A 26,446-nucleotide genomic window follows, 5' to 3' on the forward strand; every position below is an offset into this window, starting at 1 on the left:
GTACCATAATTTACTTTTGCAGTTAGTAGGTTATTTCTAATTTGGGGCTGTTATAAAAAATCTGTAATGAACATGTGTATTACATGTATATATCTTTTAAACATTTTTGTGATTAGTTCCTTAGGATAATTTTTGGAAGTAGTGTTTAAAACTCAAAGGATATTGATATTAAAAATTTTAACACTTTATGTCAGATTACTAGAAAAGTTATATCCAATTTATAATCCCATGAATGGTACATGAAACTGTTTATTTTTCTACATCCTCCAAATACTAGTTTTTGTCCAGTTTACAAAATATTTTAAAAATATTATAGCTGAAAATATTTTATTTACATTTATTTGATTATTAGGGAGACTGTACATATTTTTATTATTGGGCATTTGTATTTCTTCATTTGCACATTTCCTCTTTTTATTCTTTGTGCATTTTTATTTTGAAGTATTTGCAGCAATGTACTTTTTATTTAGTAAACTAAGAATGTGCAAAAGATTTGATGACTAAATAATATGGAGGATGTCATTATCATGGTCAGATATAACAGTCTGTTGTCCAACTTGGATTATTGCTTGTTTGAAAAATCTTTGAGTGGAAAGGCCATGATTAAAAAAAAATATTGATTTTAAAATTGAGATATAATTGACACTAAACATTATATTAGTTTTAAGTGTACAACATAATGATTTTATTTATTTTAAAAAACTTCCATGTTCATACTGTCCAATGCAGTCCTTAACACATGGTCACTATTTACTGAATGAATAAATGAACTAATAGAGGAATGGAACAATCCATGGTTACTGGGTGTTCTGAAGATTCGTTTTACTAAACAGATTGTGATTTTCCAGAAAGATGGAAGATAGAGAAGAAAATGTGCTGCCCTCAAGAACAAAGTGGCTACCTTTATTTTGTAAATGTCTTCTTAGAACTTTTCTAGTTCTTAAAGAAGTAGCTTCCTTCAAGTTGCATATTAATTCTTGTGAGATAATTCTTAATTTTTTGCCCATCATAAAATGTTGCTTGTTTATTCCTAAATTCTCTGCAGGAGGAGGTATGCATTAAAGTCTTTTTTTCCTTTTTTTATAATAATGAACTCTGTGATTTTGGAAGCTTGTACTTTTTAACCTGTTTGCTGTAAAATTCACCAATAGTGTAAATCAGTTGATAATGAGATTCAAAGTTGTTTGTTGTTTTTAATATATGCAACAAGACTGAATTGATATGACAGATGATATTTATTGACTTCATATTGACATATATTAAAATATTATTTGCCCTGAATCTCTGGAATCCAACTTGTTCCAAATATAAAGTATCTCCAGAGTTAGAGATCTTAACTCCTAATGAGTCCAGTGATTGAAAAACTGAGACATATGTCAGCCACACTATTTTCTGGATGCATTTTATTCTATCCCCCATTGTTTAAATGCAAATGAAGAAATGGGATGTATTGTGTATATTGCATAATTTTAATCCGTACTTTTAAAAAAATAGTTTCTAGAGAGACAAGGTAAGATCATTTTTTAAAAATGTGAGTACTTAAGAATCTTTTGGATTCTTTATGAGTTTAGGCTTTTGTATATACAGCATTTTGCTATAGATTTATTTTGTGGGTAACTTCAAAGTTATAATTTATAATTCAATATTGGATAAAATGTGAGAATAGTTTATATCAGAACCAGTATTCTTTACTGGCTTTGAATAGTACACAAAGTGTGTCCACATAGGGCTCTGTGGAGTCCGAGGTAAAACTGCTCTTCTGAATCCCAAAATATCAGAAAGCCATGAAGAGGAAAAGGGTGAAATGCCAAAAATAAATGACAGAGCTATCTTCCTCTGGTCAGACTCTCCTGTACTTCTCGTACCCATGGAAGTAGGCATTACAGAGTTGCTAGAAACTGGTGAAACTAGATTGGGGAAGCCTGAGACACCATTCCCTACAAAGAGAAGGAGGTTTGGTGAAGAAAACTAATGGATGTATTAGCCATAGATACTTAAAGCTGTCCAGATGCCCCAGACTTTATCAATTCTGACTAGAAAATGGAATAAATTATCTGGGTCACTTAGGCAAAAGCATATGGAAATCATAGGAGCTGGGGAAGGGCTGAATTATATGTTTATTTCATAGTGCAACTTAATTTCAGATGCCAGTACCTAATCTATTATAGCCATTTGTGCTATAAATGCCATGTTGGGAGTAATAGTTCCTATAAGTGATGATGATCTAGATCCATTTTTTTTCCAGAATGAATTTTATTTAAATCTAGTTAGCTAACTAACTAGGTTAGTTAACCAACCTAGATGTTTACTGGCTTTATTTAAAATATGTGGGTTGAATCAAATCAATCCCCAGAGTCTAGGAAAGTTTCTGACCTAAATTAGGAATCCAAGTTCCATTATTATTTTCAGTTGAACACTACTCATATCCATCCTCACATTTTGGAAAGAATATGGCCTTTGCAACAAAGTTTCTTTGTTTTCATGGAACTGAAAATGTGCTGTATTTAGACCAAACAATAAAAATAAACTACCAAACTACCTTCTAATGCATGGGGGTTCTGGAGAGAGGAAACCATAGATATTTAGAGGCATAAAGTGAGTCATTGTGCTAGTTAAAACTTTACAAGGCTAGCTCTGTGTGTTTGAGTTGCATCTGTTACCTCTTCAGCCAGAACGAAAGTGTGTGCAAGCAAAAGAATTTTGGATTGAATTGTGGCTCATACAGAATGCACTGTATACAGCCTAAGCATCTAAATGGGTTTCATATCTTGGGTAGAACAAAAACTGCATCTTTTCATATTTATTATACCTACAAGGTGTTCCTCTTGGACATATCCAAAATATTTTCTGTGAAGTTAATTTATTTTAACTTGCAGACAGAAATTAAACATGTTTTCAAATGTGACTTGCAAGCCTTTATCCCCTTCAAAATTTTCTCCCCTTTTCTTACTTACTTATATTTTTAAACACCTACTTTATTACTGACAATTTTTCGAAAAAGCCATAGTGGATGGAGATGTTGTACTTTTAGATGTAGATGCAGAACAATGAAATAATTGTTTCTTTTGGTATTATCATTCTCGGAAAAAATTGTTAGGGTAGATGGGGACAACTGCCTGAGTTAAAAATAGAATAATTTGTAGCCAGAATGTATTCTTTAATAAAGCATGTTAATGCAATTTACTTATCCTTTTTTCCTTTCATTTTCTATCTAAACTTTCAGGTCACTTTCATGAATTCAAAGGCAATTTACCAGTGAATTCTGGGTGCTGGGCTGATTTTTTTGTGCGTATTTGTAAGTATTGGTTTATTTATTACTCCTATTACTTTTCTTATTGTGTAATGAAACAGTTACAGTGTTCTTAAAGTACTGTTTGTTTTTTGTAAGTGTTTTTAAAAAGGAGTATGGGAAAGTATCAGCTGGTGAAAAAAGCCTCAGTTTGTTGTTATTTCCAATGAAATAACACAATAGCTGGGGTAATTACAATGGGCTGAAAGAATAAATATCTACTCTTTGAAGACAGGACTCAATTGTAGGAATGGATTACCTTAAAGGGGCTAGTCTATATACAAATGAATAATTTACCCTGATAACTTCATACAGTCTTCTTGCTTGTCTGGTCTTGAAAAGTGCTGTGTGTCTGTACTCATTGAAAAGACGTGAGATCATACAAAATTCAAAGAGCTGTCAGTATATGAGGATATTATGTAAGAAGGAACCAAAGACTTATTTAGTGAATGTATAATGTATATCAAAATTGGAGTGTTCCTGCCTTCTTCACCATCCTCAAAACCATTATATTTAAATGATATTTTGAAGAAACAAAGATAATTTTTCTCAGGAAAGAAAGTCAATTTCAAGAAAAAAATGGAATGAACCTTAATGATCAACTGAAATACTTTGAATTGTTATGTACTGATTAATATAAAAGAAGTTTAGAGTATGTGACAGGTATTAAAATGCCTGTGCATATATAAGACCACATTTAAGTAACTTGAGTTTAACGTATATTTATATGTGTACATTGTTGTAAACCATTGGCATCTAAGGTGATCTTTTACATTTGATAATAACAAAGACAGAGGAAACTTTTCCTCTGTCAGTGTACTCTTATAAAGGAGTTTTAGATAATATACTTCTAGGAAAGTATTTGAAAAAAAGTAACATTATAAATTAGAGTTTAAATGCTTCAGTATTTAAGCAGAGAGCAGTGAAAATTAATTTAAAACCAGCTTTACTTTTCTTTTTGTAGTAGCATTGATTGGGGCAGGCATTTTTAACCAACTTAAAAAAAAAGATGTGCATATTAATATAGTTGAATATATTTTGCATATTTTTAATGCTTAAAGAATGAATAAGATGTTATTTTTATGAAACTGTCAATCCACATTTTATTATTTGAAGACTTAATTCTTATGTAAAACACAAAATATTAAACTGTGTGGTTCATTTGGATTAAATATAAGCTTTTAATTTGTGCAAGGTATCATAGTGCGGATTAGGAGGCAAAGAAGATGGAGAAAATAATGTAAAGTATCTTTGAAGGAAAATATCTCAAGGAAAAGGATGATTCCAAGGACCTGAGCTTATTTTATTTGAAATCTGAGTGAAGGGAAATAATGCTGAGCGGTCTAAATCTGGTTGTTGCTTTATTGTTTCTTTTACTTCCTTTCTTTCTTCTGTCATATCATTCAGTCATTCCCTCTATTAAGTTTTTAGGATAAATAAACTTTAAAAATGATAAATACAAGATAATTAACAGCATTTCAAACAGGATGGCCTTAATTAAAATATGTAGTTTACATTTCTCATCACCCAAAGGCTGTTTCCTGAATTCTTCACTTCTTCCCCGACCCCCAGCCCCTGAGCAGACACACACAGACTAGCTTTGAACAGAGGTGATCCAATTAGCTAAGATTTTTTTCTTGTGATGTAACAAGGGAAGAGGCTAAAAACAGAAGAAAGGGCATTGCAGGGATAGTTTTCATATGGTTATTTCTGGAGTTCAAATTTTAAAAAGCTCCAAAATCTTCTAGTCAGATTTTGTCTAATCACTTAGGTAGAAGCCATATTAATCATACAGGCCTAGTCTTCGTTTTCCAGTTTTGAGAATGTCCGTATGGTAGTTTAGGGCATGGAGTTTGTTGTTCCTTTGGTCAGTGGTCTCAAGCTTTGTTAGGGCCATCTCACTGTGGAACCTTCTTATTAAAGGAACGTAGCAGGTTATTATGACTAAGAACAGTCAGATAAAATTAACATGGCATCCAGAATGCTTGAGTTCTCACTTCTTTCAATTATTGCAGAAACTGTCCACCACTTACACTGAATGGTGAGGCAGCTAAAACAATAGAAATATTTATCTAGTCTAGGCTAAAAACAAACAAATGGGAATAGTGACAATGGCTTCTTTTAGGAACTTTAATTTCCATGTCTTAGAACTGCTTATTTGCTACATGATCTAAGGCAGAAAGTTATACCTCATGGCCGTGGGAAGGTTTCTTAGTAAGGTGTGCAGAAGTCGATCTCTGCGATAAGGAAGGTGGGATATTGTTTTGCACATTCATAATGAATAGGCCACACCAAGGGTGTTTGAGAAGCGATTGGAATCTTACCTACCCACATCTACTATCTAGGTTGGAGTAGGAAAACATTGGGAAGGAAAATGGTTATCTTTTCAAAAGCCGAAAGCATCTTATTCTATTTTTTTTCTCTTAAAAAAAAAAAACTATCTTTTTCTTTTCCCAAAATAAGCATTGTATAAGAAGATTCTGTTTTGCATGCTAATATCCTACATTTAATTTTTCATCTCTAATTAAAAAATAATTAATTCTGACCATTCAGTTTTACCAGGGCAATAAATGATTGGTTAAAAACAGCAACAATAACAACAACAACAACAACAAAAAAAACAGAGATAGATCATTAGATAGCCTGCTTTTTCAGGTTCCCGAGCTTTGAAATTTGATACTGAATTCCCTTTTATAAAATTCTGTCTCTGTTCATGTCTAAGGGCAATCTTTTCCCTGAAAAGGTCCAAAAATATTTTATTGTCTGGTACAAAAAGTGATGGTTGCTTAGCCCCCTGCTTAGGGTAATAATAATAATATCTTAATTTGGAATAACACTTGCTTTTGCAGACATTAAATTGGCTAAATTTTGTGAAACTTATTATCCTCATTTTTGCAGAGTAGCAGGACTCAAACCGTGGGATTCATAGTATAAATGCAGTGCTCTTTTCATAACACCAATCTATCCTCTCTCAGAGAGTATTTTGGCTCTCTTTCTTTTGTTACTTGATCACTATCTCAGTCTCTACGCAGTTGCTATACAAATATTTTTGAAAAGTTGAGGTAGAGTAAGTCAGGGAGGAGATTGTGGAGATCCTTCTACCGCTTTATTTCCTCATGTTCCTGGATCATTTACTCCTCCCTGACATTTTCCTATCCCCCTATTCCAAAACTGCCACATGTCATGCTTCAGCTGAAATTTTTTGAATTGCATAGATTTTTTAGGAAACAAACAAAAAGAATCATGAAATCATCTCTTTGTGGTATTTTAAAATGGAAAGAAATTTGTTTCAAACTGAGCATAGCCCAGACCAAAGCTCGCCCTCAGTGAGAACATCTGTGCTTTTAAGGACAAGTAGGTCTAAGTGCATTATCTCTAAAAAATATTATTCCAGGCTAATCTTGACATAGAGCAGGTAAATAAAAAAGATGAGCTGTGAAAATCCACAAATAGGGCTTGAATGCCATTTTCCATGACAACGGGAGCTGCCCCATGAAAGCATTAATGCTGGGAATGTAAGGAATTTAAAATTGTGCCTTCTCAGTTTTACAGTTGTGTGCTCATGTTAATTAGAGATATACTGACATTTGAAGTATCTACATTAATACACACAGCTACTATACATTTGTGAACTGTGGCCAGAAATCTACTTTAATTGAAAGCAGTTTGCTAATCTGAATGTGTATATCCATTACATTTTAAGCTTTTACGTTTTATATACTAGTGCCCTTAGATACTTGTTTTTTCTGCTCTTTCTACTTTCTGTTTCTAATTTATACCTGAAAGGACAGCCTAGTCTATTTTTAATCTCCTAGAGGTGTTTTGGAGCAATATTGCTGGAATTTTGAGAAAAAAAGGTTTTTAATAGTGTCTTTTTATTTGCTGTAGTTTGAATCTTTTTTCCCTCTCTGACTTTCTAAATTGTTGGTTTTTCTTGCAAACCTTTAAGATGGCCTGACACTGAAATAAGGTAGGATTTAGGTTTATGGAATTTGCTTCACTGGCTATATTTAAGCACTAAAGAGCTACTCTTCACCATCACACTATGGTTTTAGCCAGAAAAGCTCAGTATTAGAGACCTTGATGTGATGAACAGTGAAGAGGCATTCTAGTTTTCCTAATGTAGCTGAGATTCATCCTTCCCTCTTGATGTCAAACCATGTATTTTAATTTTTGATTTTAAAATATGTTCACAATTGCTTGATGACTTTTTGAGTCATCTTTAGTCATAGAGTTTTTGCTTTGTCTGTCTTAAAAGAAGATCTTATATCTATTTTTTGCAAATTTGTGTTTCTTAAGAATCTGCCTGTCAGGTTTTGTAACCCAATTGTTTCGTCCTTTTTGTTTAATGAAACTTTCACACATACTTTTGGACCAATCCCTGTGTATTACACAAGACCAGTTAGAAAGAAGTTTCCTTTTTGTACCATCAGAAAAAGTTGCTCTAAAAAATTCTAATATTCTGGACTTACTTCATTAAACCATTTTACTGGCACCATTAAACTACTGAGACCTGGGACCTTTAAAACTTACTCAGTATTGTTATTATTATTATGGCCTATTTTACCCTTTATTACATTTTTTCACTATACTAAGTTCCTCTGTTCTTTATTTTTTCATGTTGCTTACTACATATTGTGCCATCACAGCACATTTAGTAATTTCAAGTTAATTGCTCAATTATCAGTAATAGTTATGAAGCACTTCAAACATGCGCAGTGGAAGATTTTAAAAATTTCAAAATAAGTTGGTGTGTTATAATCTTAAATGTGAAACATGCCAATATCTGCAATCATAAAAATACACTGCCTGAGCTAGGCATTTCAGGGAAGGCAAAAACCTACTCTTAAAATCAGGGCTTTTGTCTGGCACTGAAGTGTTTCATCTTTGCTAATTTCAAACAACGTATCTAAATTTGATCTTGGTTTCCTTTTCAACTCTAAAAATTTGGATGTGGTCATAAGGGAAAAGGGAAGTAAAAATGTATTGATTCTGTTCTAATGTTTTACTGGAACCTCAAAATCACGATGTTCACTGTAAAGTGGAATTTGGTGTGAGGTGGATCCATATTGGAAACCAATCAAGGAAGCTGACTTACTAAAGAAGGAGAATGATCTCTTTATAATGTTTCTGCACTCATTTACACAATCCTCTAATCAGAAGACAGTGTTAGAGTGAAGGTATTATGTTAATGATTTATTTATATTGAAAAAAAACCCCATGAGAACAGTGACACTTTGGGGAATTTTTCTATATCCTACTCAGTAATATTCTTGGATGCCTTCAAGATAACTTACACATTATGGCAAAATAATTATTGTAACTCTTTTGGCAACTAGGCAAACTATCATTAAATTTTGCATTAGTATTCAGTTTAGGGTTTTCTCTAAACTAATATAGTGCCAACAGCTCTTTTTTAGTTGCTATAATGGTTCTTTCACATTTTTATGGTACTGTAGTAAAGCTGAATTTACTGGCTACATTTGAAGGTGGAGTAGAGCAGCACAAGAGTCAACATTAAAATGATTCAGTGCCCGTTGGAGAAAAATTCTTCTTAACTTGATATTGGAAACAATGTGGGGCTTGAGGGCAGTTTGCTAAGAATGGCTAATAAATCTGAATATTCCCCCTAAAGCTGTTCTCTGAACTTGTTTTTAACCAAGAAGATAGGTTTAATCGTCTTTCAGTGTTCTTACATATTTTTATTAATGTTTAAAGGAATTAAACGCATATAGAGAAGGGGAAATAAAGCCATAATTTGAACTGGGTGGTGGTCTCAAGTATAGGAAGTGAAGAAGAACCAATAAACGCATTAATTATGTACAGCTAACTATTATTTTATAATATAAAAATCTATAAAGTGTGAAATATAGTCTGTCTATAATTCAGGAAAAAGTAAAGTCAGTGCTTTACTCAAGCATTTAGATAGAAATATTTTAAGTAACTATTCAGTTTATAAAGATTGTTTGAATAATCAACAAAATCGAGTTCATTTTGTTGTAAACTTGTCTCTACACATCATTCTCAGCACATAGTTTGTCTGAAGTACATATTTTATGTTATCTTGGAGTATGGATATAAATGCTTATCATTTCACCAAATTTTTGCCAGCTCCAAACATTAAAATGTGAGCTAAATGTTACCAGTAAAGATAAAAACATTTTCCGCATTCTCTTCTCTTTTTCTCCCTTCCTTCTCTCTCCTTCCCTTTTGCCCTACTCTCTCTTGTTCTCCATATTTCTTATTGGAGTTTTTCAAAGATGCAAAGCAATTATTATGTAAAAAGATTAATTTCCTAAGCATTACCTTCTATACATGACTGGCAGAAAGACTTATCTTTAATATTTAATCAGTCAGAAGTTTTATCCACATGATCTAATGCTTGTTTTTTTATTATTATTTGTTTAGAAAGTGCTTGCAAGAGAAAAATAAAGGTGGTCTCTAGAGTAAAGCCTTAAAACTTGATTTATTATTGGAAAGTTTGTGTGGGTGGAGTTTTCTTTGGATATAAATGGTACTGGAGTTAGCTCTTTTTCTTTTCAGCTCACACAGTTTCATATAAACTTAAGTGAATGAATTCATTAATAAAGCAGATTTTCTATTTTTATTTCATCTTTGGGCTCTTTTATACCTTTGGAAAATAGAAGCACAACAAAAAGGTATGTTTGACAGTTAATTATTGTTTTTACCTTTTTGACCCATGTATAGTAGATAATTAAGCAATAGCATTAATGGAATCCAAGTCTGCACCCCAAGTCTGCATCCAAGTCATAACTCTCTACATTAAGCAGAATATGGATTCTTTTTTTCCTAAAGCTATGGCGGCTGGTAACAAGCTTATGGCTTGGTTTTAATTATTGCTGCTAGTATTCTGAGTTTCACTGAACAAAGTATGGAAGAAATACAGATGTCATTTTCTTGTAAATATTATTTCTCTTCCAATAATACATATATATGGCATTATCAATTAGAATGGGTTATTTTTAAGGTGAGATTGGTTATATATAATTTGATATCTGATATAGCAGTAGGTGCACACACATGGAATGGTTGACAACTTTAAGGGTTGGAAGCATTCTGGGCTTTGTCCCTGGTAGTGACAGTATGTGGAGGCCACTGTTGATTTTGTGATAGTTACAGAGAATTTTTTCCCTGGACTTGCAGTCACAGAATAGATAGCTGCAAGACAATATCTGGGGGAAGACAGAGAAAGTAAGGCATGAAAAATGTGGGTGTAGACAAGAGATCTGAGTGTCAGAAATCTTTGAGGTCCTAGAGATTTCTGAGGAGAAGATACATGGTTGAACAAATGGAAGAAATACCTGTCCCTCAAGTTTCACAGCCGTAATTGAGGAGAGGAGATAAAACGCAGAGAAATTAGTGAAACAGGAAATGACTGAAATAGGAAGTTTTTGCAAAATCAGAAAATGGATTTGAGGATTGTTTTTTAAGATGTGGAAATACTTATTTGGCTCAGACAGTAGTAACTTAAAAGGAGTTATATGTTTTTTTTTTCCCTAATCTGTTTCAATTTTGTTGATTTCAGTTCAATGTATTTTTAAGGACAACTGTAGGAATTTTAGGAAATGGGCACCTCCCTGGTTAAAAAAAAACAGTAAGAATAATTTTGCTTTATCTGGGTAAAGATGAATACACACACAAACATACATATATAAATATAAATATAAATAAATATATGAATACAGTCATCTTATTATCACACTCTATGTCTTATATTGGAGACCTTTGGAAGAGTTTCACTGTAACTATCACCAAGTAGCACCCTTATATCTTCTAGAGGAAAGAATCACATGAATTAGGTTTCAGTTATGGTATACGATGTTTTTAGTTTTGGAGGTTGGGAAACTCTTTGAATCACATTTCTGTGAAGTGACTTTTAGTGTAATGAATCTTTCTACCTTTCCTATCTCGTTCCACTTCCCTTCTTCCTTTCCTTTCCCTCCATCCTTTCACTCCTTTCTTTAATTTAGAGACAGTTTTCAATTAGTGTGTATGCTTCTTGCCAAGCTGTAAGATAATACCTAACATGTGTTCATTAAGTTATATACCTTTTTGATTAAGGACTAGAGTTCTGATTGAGTTTCTTGTATGAACTAAGAGCACTTGCATTCGTTTTGTGCAATCAAAGGAACTAGGGAACTGTTGGAATTAGTTTTACTACTGTGAAGTGAAGATAAGATAATTGGAAAGAAATTACAGTCTTTATTGACCCAGAAGTTTATGAAACCTGAATTAGGATTTGTCAGATTTTAAGGCTTGTTGAGTGTTTGCTCCGTAAGAACAAGATAGAGGAATAATTATGGTCTAAAGGAGAATTTTTAAGTTTTCTGAAAGACTTCCTACAGTGAGATATTATATACAACCATATACTTATAACCTTAAGGGAAGTCCATAGTTGTGTTTTTCTGGTGAGTCTTCTACATGGGATGAATCCCTCTCAGTTCTTGTTGTAGGTTGTTTCTTGAGAATAATTTGACTTAGGCATAAAGGGGGTTAAATATCCTTTGCAAACAAAAGGATAAAATTTACAAATTATCTCAAGGATACTAAGCAGGAGATGAAACCCAGATATTCCTGAAAGAAAGTCGTGGATTGGCCAAAAGTACGAGTATACAGAAAATCAACAGAACAACAAGCTGTGCAGCAATGTGAAGTGTCTAGAGTGAACAGGCTGCAACTCTCCTCCAACAGCACCTACCAGTGCTCTAGTCCTCCACAGTTTCTGTGGCAGGAGAGGAAGGGGAGGGAATCAAGGGTCTATATTTGGCAGAGAAGTTAAAAACAACTGTTGCTAGTGTTAAACACCTGTATGTTCCAGGAATTGTGCAAGGCACTTTTATCTTGTTGTTTTTAATCCTTTCAACAAATCCCCCGAATCCCTGGTTATTTTCTCTAAATTCCGATTTACCTTTTGCCTTCATAGCAATTAAAATAATTATTAATTATCATGTATTTGTATGTTTATTTAATGTCTATTTTCTTCACTAAACTAAAGGCTCTGTCAAGACAAAGACCATGAATATTTTGTTCAACCTGTATACCCAGTTTCTGGCACAGTGAGTGACATGTACTAGTTCCCAATAGATATTTGTTGAATAAATAAACAAATGAACAGCAAAAAAAAAAAAAAAAAAAAAAAAAAAAGATAAAGGGAAGAAGGAAGGAAGGAATGCAAGGGAGAAAAAGGCATAACTGGGATTCAGACACAGTCTCTTTGACTTGAGAACACATCTTTTCCCACTCTTGAACACCAGCGTTTCACTTTTGTAGAATATTCTTGATTATGAACTTATCTGATAAAATTTCCTTAGGTTCAGCTGTCTTAGAGCACTTCAAATCTGTTTACATCTTATTATGAGAACTCTTACATCTTATCCTGAGACTGAATGCCATGAAAAAGGGTGTCCTGTCTTTTTCTCATCCTGTTGGAATATTACAGCCAATTTATGCTAACAATTCTCTCCAGAAATACAGACTTCATATTCTAGATATTTGGGTTTCTGTTCCTCCTACGCAAGAAGTGAATTTCTCTTTCCTTCTCTGAGACTGGCCCTTAACTTAGCTCCTTGTGCTGCTGAATTGACTTTCAGTAATGGCAGAGGGAGTGTTGAGTGCCCTGCTGAGTTTGTTGCTGGAGGAGATATGTGTCATTCTTATTTAAAGAGAGCCTGTGGGAGTTGCTGGGCTCAACCCAAGGGGCTCTTATCCTGGCAGGTGCCAGGCACTGGGGCTTGGTTTGGTCATTCAGCAGTGATCTCTTTCCATTTACCTCATTTTGCTGCTTCAATTTTTCCTTGAATTTTTCTTGACAAATATCATTGTTAAGAAGATTTTATTTTAATATTGGGTTTTTTGCATAACACTGTTGATCATTTTCATTTCATTTTATTCCCGGTGCCATCTTTTGAAAACTTTACTGTGTCCTTCCATTCTATTTCCCAGAATGGGAGGAAATGTAAGACTATAGAGAGTAAATGCAAGCTTTGCCTAATCTCAGTGCAGAAAGGTGTCATTTTAGTTAGTCTTTCAGCAATGCTAGTAGCCTTGAAAGCATACATTTTTCAGGCTGTTTAGATGTGGTTAATTCAAACAGGAAGTGTGTATCTCCCAGATATATTGAATGGAGCCTAATTTAAAACTTGATATTAAGTGTCCTATATAAATTCCCAAGAGGGTACAAGAAATAGATTTCTGTAATATGAAGCAATAACCATCTTTACTGGACCAAACTGATAATCTTGGAAGCTCTGGCCATCTGGGAATCTATCATTTGAAGCAGCCTGGCCTACTTGGAAGTTAGTATCTTAGTGAGGAGTGATCTGAGCCATTAGGGTCTTCACATTGGATGGTGTAATCAGTGGTCAGTCTAATCTCCAAGTTGCCCTCTGAAAACTATTTAAAGATGTGATTATCTGTTTTCCCAGTTATGGTAAATCCTTTTTTGGTAGCAAATATTTTCTTTCAAGGAGTGTGCTTAGCATCTGTTGGAAATTAATTCAACTCCACAAATATATACTGGGTACTGACTGTATTCAAAACATTAGATGCTGCATTAGAAACAAATACAAATGTACAGAGGTCCTGCCATCAAGAACCTTAGCATCTAAACATAATTATTAAACTCTCTTACTGCTTTTTGTGTCCCTGTGTCTAACTCAGTGTGTGGCTCAAAGGAGGGATTAATGAATGTTAATTAAGTTACCTTGATTATTGTAGAGGAGATTTGTAATTTCCTATGCAGAATATGTTATGTGCCTTAATAAAGTAAAAAATAGTACTCTAGAGAGTGTGAAAGAATTAAAGATACATCCTTTTAAGAAGAAGGACCTTAATTTAGGAAGCAGACTTTTTGATATTCTTTGAAAATTGAGTAGAATTTTTTCAGTGCAATAGAGAATGAGGAGAGAGGTGCATCCTGTTGGTGAGGGGAATAGCACAAGCATGGGTATGGAACAGATAGAAGGAAGCAGGGAAGCATGGGATAGGGAACAATGAGAAGTCCAATTTGACTGAGGTTCAGGGTATGTACAAACTAGAATATTTAGTATTATCATATCGTTGTGGCCCGTAAACCTAAGCTAAGGCATTTGGTAGATCTTAGGGGGCCATCAAACTAAACAGTCCAGTGGTATGGCAAGAATGTTGCTTTTGAAAAATTAGTTCAGCCAGCAGTTTTTAGAATAGATTAGAGGGGGAAAAAAGACTTTAACTAGATAAACACCTTGTAAGGATTATTACAATAGTTCAGGCAGGAGGTAAGAGGTTTAAACAAGGATGGGTATTTTAGAACAGAACATTAGAACAGAAGGAAGTGACTTTGCCAAAGTGGCATCAATAAGACTGGTTGGATTATATGCGGTGGAAAGTATGAGGAAAAGAGGGGAGTCAAAATTGCTTATTGCTTCTCCGTGTTCCAGTGATTCATCACAACATTGAATTTTTGAAAAGGCAGAGGGAAAATATCATGCCAATTATCTCTTGTCAGGGCTCAAATCCCTTGCATCTCATTGGTTAGAAACCCATTGAAAATCAAGGATAGTTTTTTCTTCCCATGGAGACCTGGGAGTAAGGTATGTTTTTAAGGGAATGAGAATATACCTAAAGATAAAATTACTTTGAGGATTTAGAGGCATAACATAAACACAAAAGATATTAACACTAGAAGCTCAAGTGCACAGGCAGAGCCCTGTTGATTTCAGAGGCGTAAGGTAAAACTTGGCTACCATGAGTGAGAAAAGTGAAGATACTGGAGATTATGGCATCCCTATCAGGTGGCTTTCACATGGGGATTAGTACATGACATCTGTGAGGAATAAAACAGGTGTGCACAGAGTTTCGTTACTTTTAAGACTCTTTTAGACAAAGTGATGACTGTATCTCCCTGGTTGTATCACTACATTCTGTCCTTTTCCACAGAAGGTATAGTCACAGCAATTATTACACTTTGGATATAGGCCCTCTCTACTTGTCTCTTTCAAGGGAAAAGGAAATAGTGCAGGAAAATATATTCATAAGTAAGAAAAGACATTAAAATAAGATTTAAAAAATAGACTTTCTCAAGAAAGTGAAATGAAGTCAAGTTTATTTTGTTATCCTCATTACCTTATCATTCAGACTGACACTAACATGCATGCGTTCATTTACTCATTCACTCAATAACAATATTAATTCAGGATTCTTGTGGACGCAGGGAAGAATTTAAAATGGTAAAGGAAGAATTAAAACCCCAAAACAGCTTTTGAGTGCTTTCTGTGAATTAGAACTGTATTAGATACTTCATATTAGTTTAAAAACATACCGTGTGGAATTCCTGCCACCCCTGGTTGCTGCTGTGTACTGGCTATGATCTAGTATTTGAAATATATAGTTTGATAAGTTTTGATATAAGTATACACCACGGAAGCCATTTCCAAAGTCAAGATAGTTTATATATCCATAACCCCTAGCGGTTTCTTAATGCCCCATCACAGTCTCTCATTCCTACCTGTCCTTGATCTTTTTTCAACCTCATCCCCAGGCAATCACTGATCAGCTGCCACTGTAGACTGCATTTAACATTTTTTAAATGTAAGTGGAATCACACATTATGTACTCTTTTTTTGGTCTAGTTTCTTTTATTCAGCACAATTATTTTGAGATTCACTGAAAAGGTACATGTGTTGTGCATGTCAATAATTTATTTTTTAAATTGCATAGTATTTTATTGTATGGATGTATCATAATTTGATTATCCACTTAAGTTCTTTCTAGTTTTTGGCAGTTACAAATGAAGCTGCTTTGAACATTTGTCTTTGGGTGGGCGTATGCTTTCTTTTCTCTTGAGTAAATACCTAGTAATGGAATGGCTTGGTTACATAGGTGCATGTTTAACTTTATAAGAACTGCTAATTTTTTCCAAAGTGGCTTACCATTTTATTTTCCTACTAGCAATATGTAAAAGTTCCAGTTGCCCTACATTCCTAATAACAGTTGGCATGTTTAGTCTTCAATTTTAGCTATTCAAGTGGTTTGTAGTGGTGGCTCCTTGTGGTTTTAATTTGTATTTCTCTAATGACTGATGATGTTGAGCATCTTTTTATATGTTTATTTGTCATCCATCTATCTACTTTGTTGAAGTGCCTTTTAAATCTTTTGCTGTTTTTTTTTTTTAGAAAAATTGGAGTTGTCTTCTTTTTTATTGAGTTGTAATAGTTGTTTATATTTATTTTAATTCAGATTATTTGTCAGTCATATGCGTGCACATATTTTTTACTTGTCTGTGGCTTGTCTTTTAATTTTGTCTTTTGAAGAGCCAGTGTTTTAAATTTCAGTGAAGTTTATTGCTTTTCTTCCGTATTTCATGCTTTTTGTGTCACATTTAAGAAATTTTTGCAAAACCCAAGGTTAGATTTTCTCCTATGGGTTCCTTTAGAAGTTTTATAGTTTTAGTTTTTAATTTAGGATTGTGATTTATTTTTAGTTAATTTTTGTAATAGGGTAAGATGAGGTTTGCGGTTTATATTTTTGCCTATGGCTGTCCAGTTGTTTTAGTGCCATTATCTGAAATGATTATCTTTTCCTCCATTAAATTGCCTTGTCATTTTTGTTGAAAATAAGTTGACCATATATGTATAGGTTCATCTCTGGAGTCTATTCTGTTCCATTGATCTACTTGTCTATTTTTTTTATGCCATTATCTTGATTACTTGATTACTATAAACTCATAGAATGAGTCGGGAAGTATTACCTCCTCTTCAATTTTCTGTAAGTTTGTGTACAATAGGTACCATTACTTTTGAAATGCTTCAAAGACCTCACTAATGAAACCATCTGGGCCTGGAGTTTTCTTTCTGAGAAGGTTTTTAACTACAAATTCAATGTCTTTAATAGATACAGGGCTATGTAGGTTATGTATTTCATCTAAATTATATACTTTATTTAAGTGCATTTTATGTAAGTTGTTTAATCTATTGGCATAGATTTGTTCATAATATCTACTCATTATAATTTTAATATTTGTAGAATCTTTAGTGCTGTCACTTCTCTTATTTATGATATGAGAATGTAAACAGCATGAAATTTAATATTACTTTTCTGTTTTATATTTTACTGATTTCTTTGTTTAGTCTTATTATTTCACTTTTCCTGCATACTTTGGGCTTAAGTTGCTCTTCTTTTAGGCAAAAGCTGAGGTCACTGATTTGAGACCCTCATTTTCAATATAGGTTTTAGTGCTATAAAATTTACGCTTTAGCTGTATTCCATACATTTTAATATGTGGTGTTTACATTTTTATTCAGTTCAGAATACTTTCTAATTTCCTGTTTGATTTCTTCTTTGATCCATGTGTAATATAGAAGTGTTATTTTATTTCCTAATATTTGCAGATTTTCCAGATATCTTTCTGTGTTGCATTCCTAGTTCTTTTGTTAGTTGACAAGTTCTATCAATGTAAACTAGATAAACTTGGTTGACAATATTGTCCAGGTCTTCTATATCCTTACTGATTTTTTGTTTTCTTGTTCTGTTATTAATTAAGAGAGATTTTGAGATCTTTGATTAAAATTCTTCCTGAAATTTTATTAGTTGTCTTTCTTGTATTTTGAAGCTCTATTAGGTAGAAACATGTTTAGGGTCATTATGTCCTCCTAGTGAATTGACCCCTTTATCATCGTACAAGAATCCCTTTAGCCATAGTAATAGTCTTTGCTCTGAATATAATTTGTCTTATAGCCAAAGCCGCTTTCTTTTATTAGTAGTGCTGTGGTATATATATATATATTTTTTTTTCATCTTTTCACTTTTAAAGTATTGTGTCTTCATTTTTAAAGTGAATTTCTTGTAGCCAGCATACAGTAGAGTCTTGCTTTTTCATTCAATATAACAATCTCCCCCTTTTAATTTGGGTGTTTAAACCATTTACATTTAATGTGATTATTGACATGGGTTGAGTTTAAATATATATGCTCTTTGTTTTCTGTTTATATCATCTGTTCATTATTATCTTTCCCCTTTTTCTTGCTTTCACTTTAATTTACTGAGAATTTTTATGATGTCATTTAAAATCCCTTACTGGCTTGTTAATCCTGATTCTTTTTTTATTTTATTATATTTAGTGGTCACTTTAGTATTTATAACAATCCTTTACCACTTATCACAGTCTTACTTCAAGTAACATTATCCCACATAAAATATGACATGAGAATTTTGCAATAGCATACTTCCATTTCTCCCTCCTGGCCTCTATGCTATTGTTGTTGTACACATTACTTCTATACATGTTACAAATCTAAAGGTAATTATTTTGCTTTGAATACTCAATAATATTTTAAAGATATTTAAAAAATTTAAAAAGTATTTTATGTTTACCCACATAATTACCATTTTTATTGTACTTTATTTCTTTGTTTAGATTCAGATTTCCATTTGATAATATTACTTTCTACTTGAAGGAAGGACCTCTTTAATATTTCTTGTAGGCTATATCTGCTGGTGAGATAATGATATTTCCTTCACTTTTTATATTTCTGAAAAATCTTTATTTTGCTAGGTGTAGACTTTTAGATTAATGTTTTATTGTTCTATAATTTAAAAATACTGATTTATTGTCTTTTGGCTTGCATTGTTTTAAAAAAAATGTCTGCTGTAATTCTTTTATATATTTATCTGTATATGATGTGCCATTTTCCTCTGGCTGCTTTCAAGATTTTCTTTTTATCATTGGTTGTAAGTAACTTGATTATTATGTGCCTTAGTGTAGTTTTCTTAATGTTTATTGAGCTTGGGGTTTTTTGAGATTCTTGGATCTTGGTTTATAGTTTTTACCACATTTAAAAAGTTTTCATCTGTTACTACTTCAGAATTTTTTATTCACTACTATTCTTTGTGGAATCCAAATACACATATATTAGGCAGCTTGAAGTTGTTCTTCAGTTCATTGATTCTGTTCACATTTCTTCATCTTTTTTTTTCATTCTGTTTCTGTTTCATTTTAGATTGTTTCTATTGTTAAGTCTTAACATTCCCTTGTCTTTGTCCTGCAGTGTCTAATCTGATTTTAATTCTAATCCGTGTATTTTTTTTTTAATCTCAGGCATTGTATTTTTTATTTCTAGTAGTTACATTTGAGTCTTTATTATGTATTTGATATCTCTACTTAGTATGTTTAGCCTTCAAGTTCCGTGAACAAATAGAATGCAACTAATAACTATTTTAATATCCTTGTTTACTAATTCTATCTTCTGTATCATTTCTAGGTTAGTTTCAATTGATTGCTTTTTTTACTTCATAATGGGTGGTATTTTTCAGCTTCTTTGCATGGCTGGTGATTTTTTTATTAGATGCCAGAAATTGTGAATTTTACCCAGTTAAGTGCTGAATTATCAGGAATCCTATAAATATTTTTGGACTTTTTTTCTGGTATGCAATTAAGATACTTGGAAATAGTTTGATCTTTTCAGTACTTTCTTTTAAGCACTGTCAGTTGGAACCAACACAACCTCTAGTGTAGGGTTGCTTTTCTGCATTGTTGAGGCAATACTTTTCCGAGTACTCTGCCCAGCACTGACATTATGAAGTTTTTCACTTTGATGATGGGAAACTGAATTATTCCTGGATTTGTATGAGCTCTGGAGATTTTTTTCTCTGCTCCATTTAGGTACATCTTTCCCTAATCTTGGTTAGTTTCCTCACATATGTGTGCTTATCAGTGATTGTCTAAATTTTTGTGGAGGATTCTCTGTAGATCTCTGGAAGTCTATGTGCAGGTCTCTCCTTTGTTACTCTGTGTTACTAACTCCAGCCACGTTGGCCTCTTTAGACGCCCAGATTTATCTTCTTAATTCATTGAGACCATTAGGCTCTGCCTCTGTACACTGCAGTTGGTAATTTCTTTCTTGAGGCAGTAAACTGGGACAACTAGAGGGATGACCTCATTTGTTTTTCTTCTCTCAAGAATCACTGTTCTTCATTGCCTGATATTCAGTTTCTAAAAACTGTTGTTTTCATATATTTTTTCCAGTTTTTAAGTTGTTTAAGCCAGAAGAGTAAATCCAGTCCCTGTTAGTCCATCTTCGCCAGTAACAGAAATCTCCACATATAGGAAGAAAATATATGATATATATTAAGCATGCAGTATATTGAGTGCTTCACACATTGAGAAAGTATTCAGTAATTGATCATTAATATTGTCATTTCTCTGCCTGCATCCTGTTCAATAAGCCTTATTTTGTATACCACCTTCTATATGAAGCTTTCCAGATGAATTATTACTCTTTATTTTTTGTACTCACATAACTTTTTTTTATACTTTCATTTGACACACATCTACATTATAAATTTTGGTTTATGTGTTTGCTGTTTGTGGTAGATTGTAAGCCCTTAAACAAATAAGATCTATCTTGTTTATCTATCCTTAGTTTTTGGCATCTAGTAAATGCTTAGGTATTTGTTGCATAAATGAATAGTCAAGACACCTTTTATGAAATATTCAGGAGTAGAATTTTTGATTAGGAAGGAAAAAGAGATAGTTTAATAGTATGATAACATTTGAGTAGAATGAAGGAGAGAGGGGGTAAGATTTGGGGATTCCAGAGAGCAACATGGGAGCAGAAAGTGGTTGGTTGAGGTTAGTAATATATAATAATGATAATGATGATACTAGTAAATACTACTGCTGCTGTTACTACTACTACTACTACTAAAGTTACTGTGATGGTGAGAGAGGATAGAGGAATATAGCATGGACAATGAGAGAGACATACTGTAGTGTGTCAATGGAACGATTTTGTGATACCTTCAGCACCTTGCTATAATATAGATGGTAACATTGGTGACATTACATAAATATATATTGTGTGAATCAGTATAACTTGAATTGTAATAGAGGCTTTTAAACAAAGTGCTGAGAGAAAATAATATACTTTTTGGAGTAGGTGAAACTTAGAAGGAGGAGAGGGGTATGGATTAACTGAGAAGAAGCAGAAAGAAATTCTAGGTAATGGAGAATAGCATAAAACCAAAGAATAGTATAGGCTGTAAATAAGTATAATGTAACATCAAATGGACCTTGGAGCTGAGATCACTAGGGCTTCACTCTTATCTCTGCCATTTGGTGTAACTCTGGACAAATTACTTAGCCTTTCTGAGATTCAATTCTCTCATCTGTAAAATGGGTGTGGTTGTTGGAAAGATTATATGATGCATAGAGAAAATTTATTTTATTTCTGGCAGATAGTGGGTCTGATAACTATTAGTTTCTTCTTTTTAGACATTCTATATCTTCCGATGAGGAAAGAAAAATGCTTCAAGAAGGACTTTGTGACCCCTCATCACTTTGTATAAGAGCCCAGGTATAATATATAATTTGTGAGTGTAACTAATGTTCCCATTTATTTCCTATTTCCATGGCAAATGAGGATTGCATTGCATTTTGTGGTCCAATACTAAGGCCTAGGTAACTTTAACACCCAATTTCTTTACATCTTCTAGTTTTAACTTGTGTTTGTAACTATTGGGATTATTGGCTAAATTTTACATACAAATGAAACAATTTTACTACTACAATTCAATATTTTTCAGGAATGTTTCTATTTATAGGGAACATATCTACTGAATAAAAAAATGGAAAGATGAGTATCCGAAATCCTAAAATTTTCCGAGTTCTGAAACCACTTGTATTCTTTTAAGTTATTTATTTTACAAATAAAATTAGTTTCAATTTTAATTTCCCATCATAGAATTCATATAATATAAGGTACAGAATCAAGTTTAGAAACCTTTGACTTAAAAAAATAATTATACTTTAAATCTCCAATTGGCTTATAAAAAACCATTGTTAATGTGCACTTACTCACAAAATATTTTGGATGTATGGGGATTTTAAAAGGGATTCAAGCATAACTAATGCCATGTAATATTTTATTTTTTCCCTCAAGGGAAAATTCAGGACTCTTCCAGTTAACTAACTATGTGCTTGGTTAAAAGAACTAAAGAATTTGCACAGTTAATAGAATAAAAATTGATAAACCATAGTAGTTTTGGAGCCAATTTTCAGCACTGTTTTTGGTTGTTGAATACTTCCATTGATACATACAGCTCATATGTATAGTGCATAATGCTGCTGATCCTGCCAAGTGAAGAACCACCTATAGTCATCTGCCTGGATCTCAACTGCTGGGTGCTGAGTTGGCAAGGATCTGGCATGTGGTGGCATCTGACTTCATTTGCTGGTTTCATTATAAACTGGTTCTTTGCATTTATGAACCTTAGTCTGGCCTTGATGACAGTTTGCTTGGTTGAGAGTCACCTTATTTTTAGTTTGAGACATGTTGCCTCCAGGGTGCTTGTAAACATGTTGAGAGGCTGAGTTTTGATGAATCTTACAACAACAATATTAATAATATTAATAGTTCAGCATTTGGCAGTATTATGGATATTAATGCATTCATAGTTCACCTTGACAAACCTGGGCCCAATCACGTGTGAAAATGAGTTTAGTCTTCTAATTTTGGTTTCTGGTGAGTATTTTTATACTTTTTTTCAAACTATAGGTGAAATAGAGAAGATATTGATTGCTTCTTAGAAATGCAAGATTCATAGCCCACATGACTATGTCTTCTTCTGAAGTAAAAAAGAAAATGTGTTATAATAAATTGCCATCTTGATTTAATGAAATAAATGCTTAAGAATTTTTATATTGTATCATGGCTGATTTTTGATATTTTAAATTTCCCATTTTTTCATAATTTCAGAGTGAAGTACCTATTTTGTTATTTCCGCTAAACATATACTGTTAACTTTAAATAACTGATAACTTTATGTAATCTATGCAAGTAAACTGTATATTTATCATAAAATTTAAAACATGCTAATAATAAGTACATATAATAGCTAAGTATAGTCAGTATAGGACAGTTATTTTATCAAAATTACATTCATGAGGAAATAAATGTATCTTCTTATATTAAAATGCCACAGGAATGACACAATTTTATTAAATTATTAGTAAATCTATGACACATCTCATAATTTGTGGGGCCTAGAAATAATATGGCAATGACTAGAGTGGAAAGATCTTGCTCCCTAAAATTTGGTGGCTTGCTGAGCTATCTGAATAATCTATGTCCTTCTGGCACATACCCAAATACATCTTATGATCACAAAAGAATTATTTTTAGATCTCTAACTTAGCTTGTTTTGATATGATATAACCACTGTGTTGTCAGATTTCCTATTTTAAGGAGTATAAATGAATTTGAATTTTTATCTGAAGAAAAAGTATAATATTTGGTCCTTGAAGTATTTGGGTCCATATTTCTACCTAGAAATTCTATTATGTTCAAGTTGTACTACAAGGGGAAAAAGCTTATAAATTTTAAGAAAATAACTTTTTTGTGGTGATAAAATGTGGTTTACATTACTTGGTAAAAGGCATTGACTTAAAACTGAAAGGAAGTAAACAAATCAAATAGAGACTATTTGTTTTGGTTGCTTATAAGCTTTTAATAAGTTTTAGTATAGTCAGACTTATGTCTCAATATTGTATTTTCATTCACATAAATCTTCAAATGGGACATTATGTCCACTTGATAAACATGTAGGGTTAATGATGGTAATTTTCCACCTGTGTCATGAAAGCAGATCCTTTTGATCTTTGTAAAAATTTCCATAGTTTTCTTGGTAAGTCTTTAGAGTATAAAAAAAAATCTGAATTAAAAGGAAAAAAGTTAACATAAAAATCTCACTCTTGCTAAAAAATGTATCACACATAAGGTCTGAAAATAAGAAGAAAATAATCAGAGGTTTATTTTAGATAGCAGATTGGATCCATTCAAAGAATTTGTAGGAGTGTCTTCATTATTCTCTGGTAGTTATAAGTGCTACAAGCTTAGTAATAAAAATAAAGTAGGCTTTAAACCCAAAGCTAGTAACTTTGGCTGAATTTCTTGCCACTTCTGTATCCCCTGCAAAGGAGAATGCATTACATCTCTGTGAACAACCTGAATTTCTCTTGCCCTGCAAAATCATAAAGTCCAACTTGGCTTTTGACACAGTCTAAACTACTCAGATTAGGTAAAGCTGATCTTAAAAGAGAAAAATTGGATACTCAGCAAACCCCAGCAGATATTTTGACACAATCTTGGAGCTGATAAGAGTTGTTATAAATTTAAACATTACCTTTCCTAGCACAGAAACTTCACTAATAAATGGCTTTGAATATTTTATGAATGACTGAGCACCTTACCTTGCTAATAAGTCCTCTAGAAAGCTATGACTTTTGGGGGGATACTTTTACTTTTGGAGGAAGGAGTGTTGAAGAGAAGGTGCTGATGAGATGTCATATAATTTTACAAGTTGTATAGCTGTTTTTAACTACAAAACTATCTCTGATTAAAATAACAATTGAGCTTGTAATTTTTTCTGAACAGCTGCTACTACAGGGGGTCATTACCTTGGAGAGCTCGAAAATAATCGCACTCCTGGTACATGAGTTATGTAGTCTTGTATTTTACAGCAAAGCACAAAGTTTAAAGCCTATAGAAGAATGTTATTTGAAAGCTGTCAAACCATGTTAAAAAAGACTGCATCGTCAAAAGGCCCTGGTGGCCACGATTCTGCATGTAGCCTTGTCTTATTCATTATAAAATGCATGTTTATAAAGTTCCACAGAGCATCCAATTCCCAATTCACTTATATCAGCAAGACTTAACTTGCTCATTAATCTAAATTCTTTTGCAACTTTAATCTACATGTTTAATTAATCATAAAATGAGGCGGTAAGTAATTTCAGCAATGTGTGGCTTGTTATCAGATGCATTTAATCACTCTTCTGTGAGCTCATTTGGAAACACCTGAAGATGTCGAGTGCAGTTTGAATAAGCATAAATTATTCTTTGTCAGTGTACTTCACTCAACTAATAAGACATTAATTTAAAAGGCACTGTTTGTCATTTTTAGATCTTTACCAATATTTTTAGCTTAGCAATGTAACTCTAATTGTATATATGATTCACAACTAGTGCCCGACATAGGAAAGGGTAAGAGTTTAATTCATTTTTCTTATTTACAAGTAATTATGTCATGTAATCTTAGTTTTTAATGAGGATTAACCATCTTGTAAGTATTCATATGCTTTTGGAATAAGGTACTAATGAATTATAGTTGGAAAAATTATTTGTTGGTACAAAGGCTTGTGATTCCTTGTTTCTTGCCTAGGTTAGGTCTGAAAAGACATGAGGTTTGGGAGAAGGCTTTGATTTGAGGATATAGGTATTGCATAGAGATTATATGATGCAGATGTTAACCTTAAAAATCCAAGTAAAATAGCTATATTCAGCTATCTCACATAATAACATATGTAATCCTATGTAACATATGTAAAGGACCAGGTAGTCTAAAATAATGACAGTCCCATTTTTTCCCGTATCCTCTCAACAGTATTGCACAGATGATGATAGCACTTTTCTAAAAGGCAAGAAACAAGAACAAACAAAAACTCACTCATAGCTTTAGAGCAAAAGAAAAAAAAAATTCATGAGGGCTGAATGAGTTATGTATCTTGATGTCAGGAGTATAGGAATAAAAATTGCATTTTATAGGATGTCATCACCTGTCCTGTTTATGTCATGAGAGCAGTGACACACGGTAAGAATAATTATCTCAGTGGAAACAAATTTATTTACCTGCTGTGGAACATCCCTGTTCATCTTACTCATGAATGTATCTCACTCATATGCTATCTGTGGATTGTCAGCAGTGAGCCAGAGGGGATGATTCCTGAAAAAGGAATATTAGTTTGAGCTGAAATAGAGCCATATTCTCCATTTTTATTTGACGTGCACATCTCCTGGGTTTCTTCTCTTTTCTTCAGGGATCCTTTACACTGAGCTAACGGTTATTTATATGTCCATTTCTTGCCCTATGCCTCATCACTATGAAAAAATTCTTCTTCCTGTTTTCCTTTCTAAGGGAAGACAAAATCCCAGAAAATCTCATTTGTACAGTTTGAGTCATACAGACCACAGCAACACATCGCAATGAAATGCCATTTACCCTTATTTCACTTAAAGCACTATACATTGTTTTCTTAGAACCACTAATGAAAACGTCAAACACTGGGGCCTTCTTCAGAATCGTTCTTGATAAACAACATTTCAT

The 26,446-nt window shown here is 32.9% G+C and overlaps 1 protein-coding gene across 18 annotated transcripts in view; it reads left to right on the forward strand.

Annotated features, from left to right (window-relative positions):
* Positions 1 to 26,446, forward strand: part of SOX6 (SRY-box transcription factor 6) — a 561,278-nt gene that overhangs the window by 103,112 nt on the left and 431,720 nt on the right. For 12 of the 18 annotated variants that reach the window (XM_074372328.1, XM_074372335.1, XM_074372326.1 and 9 more), the window contains exon 2: positions 3,224 to 3,295. The gene's annotated coding sequence lies outside the window, so the exon portion shown is untranslated. Of the gene's footprint in view, positions 1 to 3,223; positions 3,296 to 21,557; positions 21,640 to 26,446 lie in introns of all 18 variants that reach the window. The other 6 variants (XM_074372343.1, XM_074372340.1, XM_074372344.1 and 3 more) reach the window with 1 other exon arrangement.

Source organism: Camelus bactrianus, chromosome 10, assembly GCF_048773025.1.
Source record: "Camelus bactrianus isolate YW-2024 breed Bactrian camel chromosome 10, ASM4877302v1, whole genome shotgun sequence".
Taxonomy (NCBI): domain Eukaryota; kingdom Metazoa; phylum Chordata; class Mammalia; order Artiodactyla; family Camelidae; genus Camelus; species Camelus bactrianus.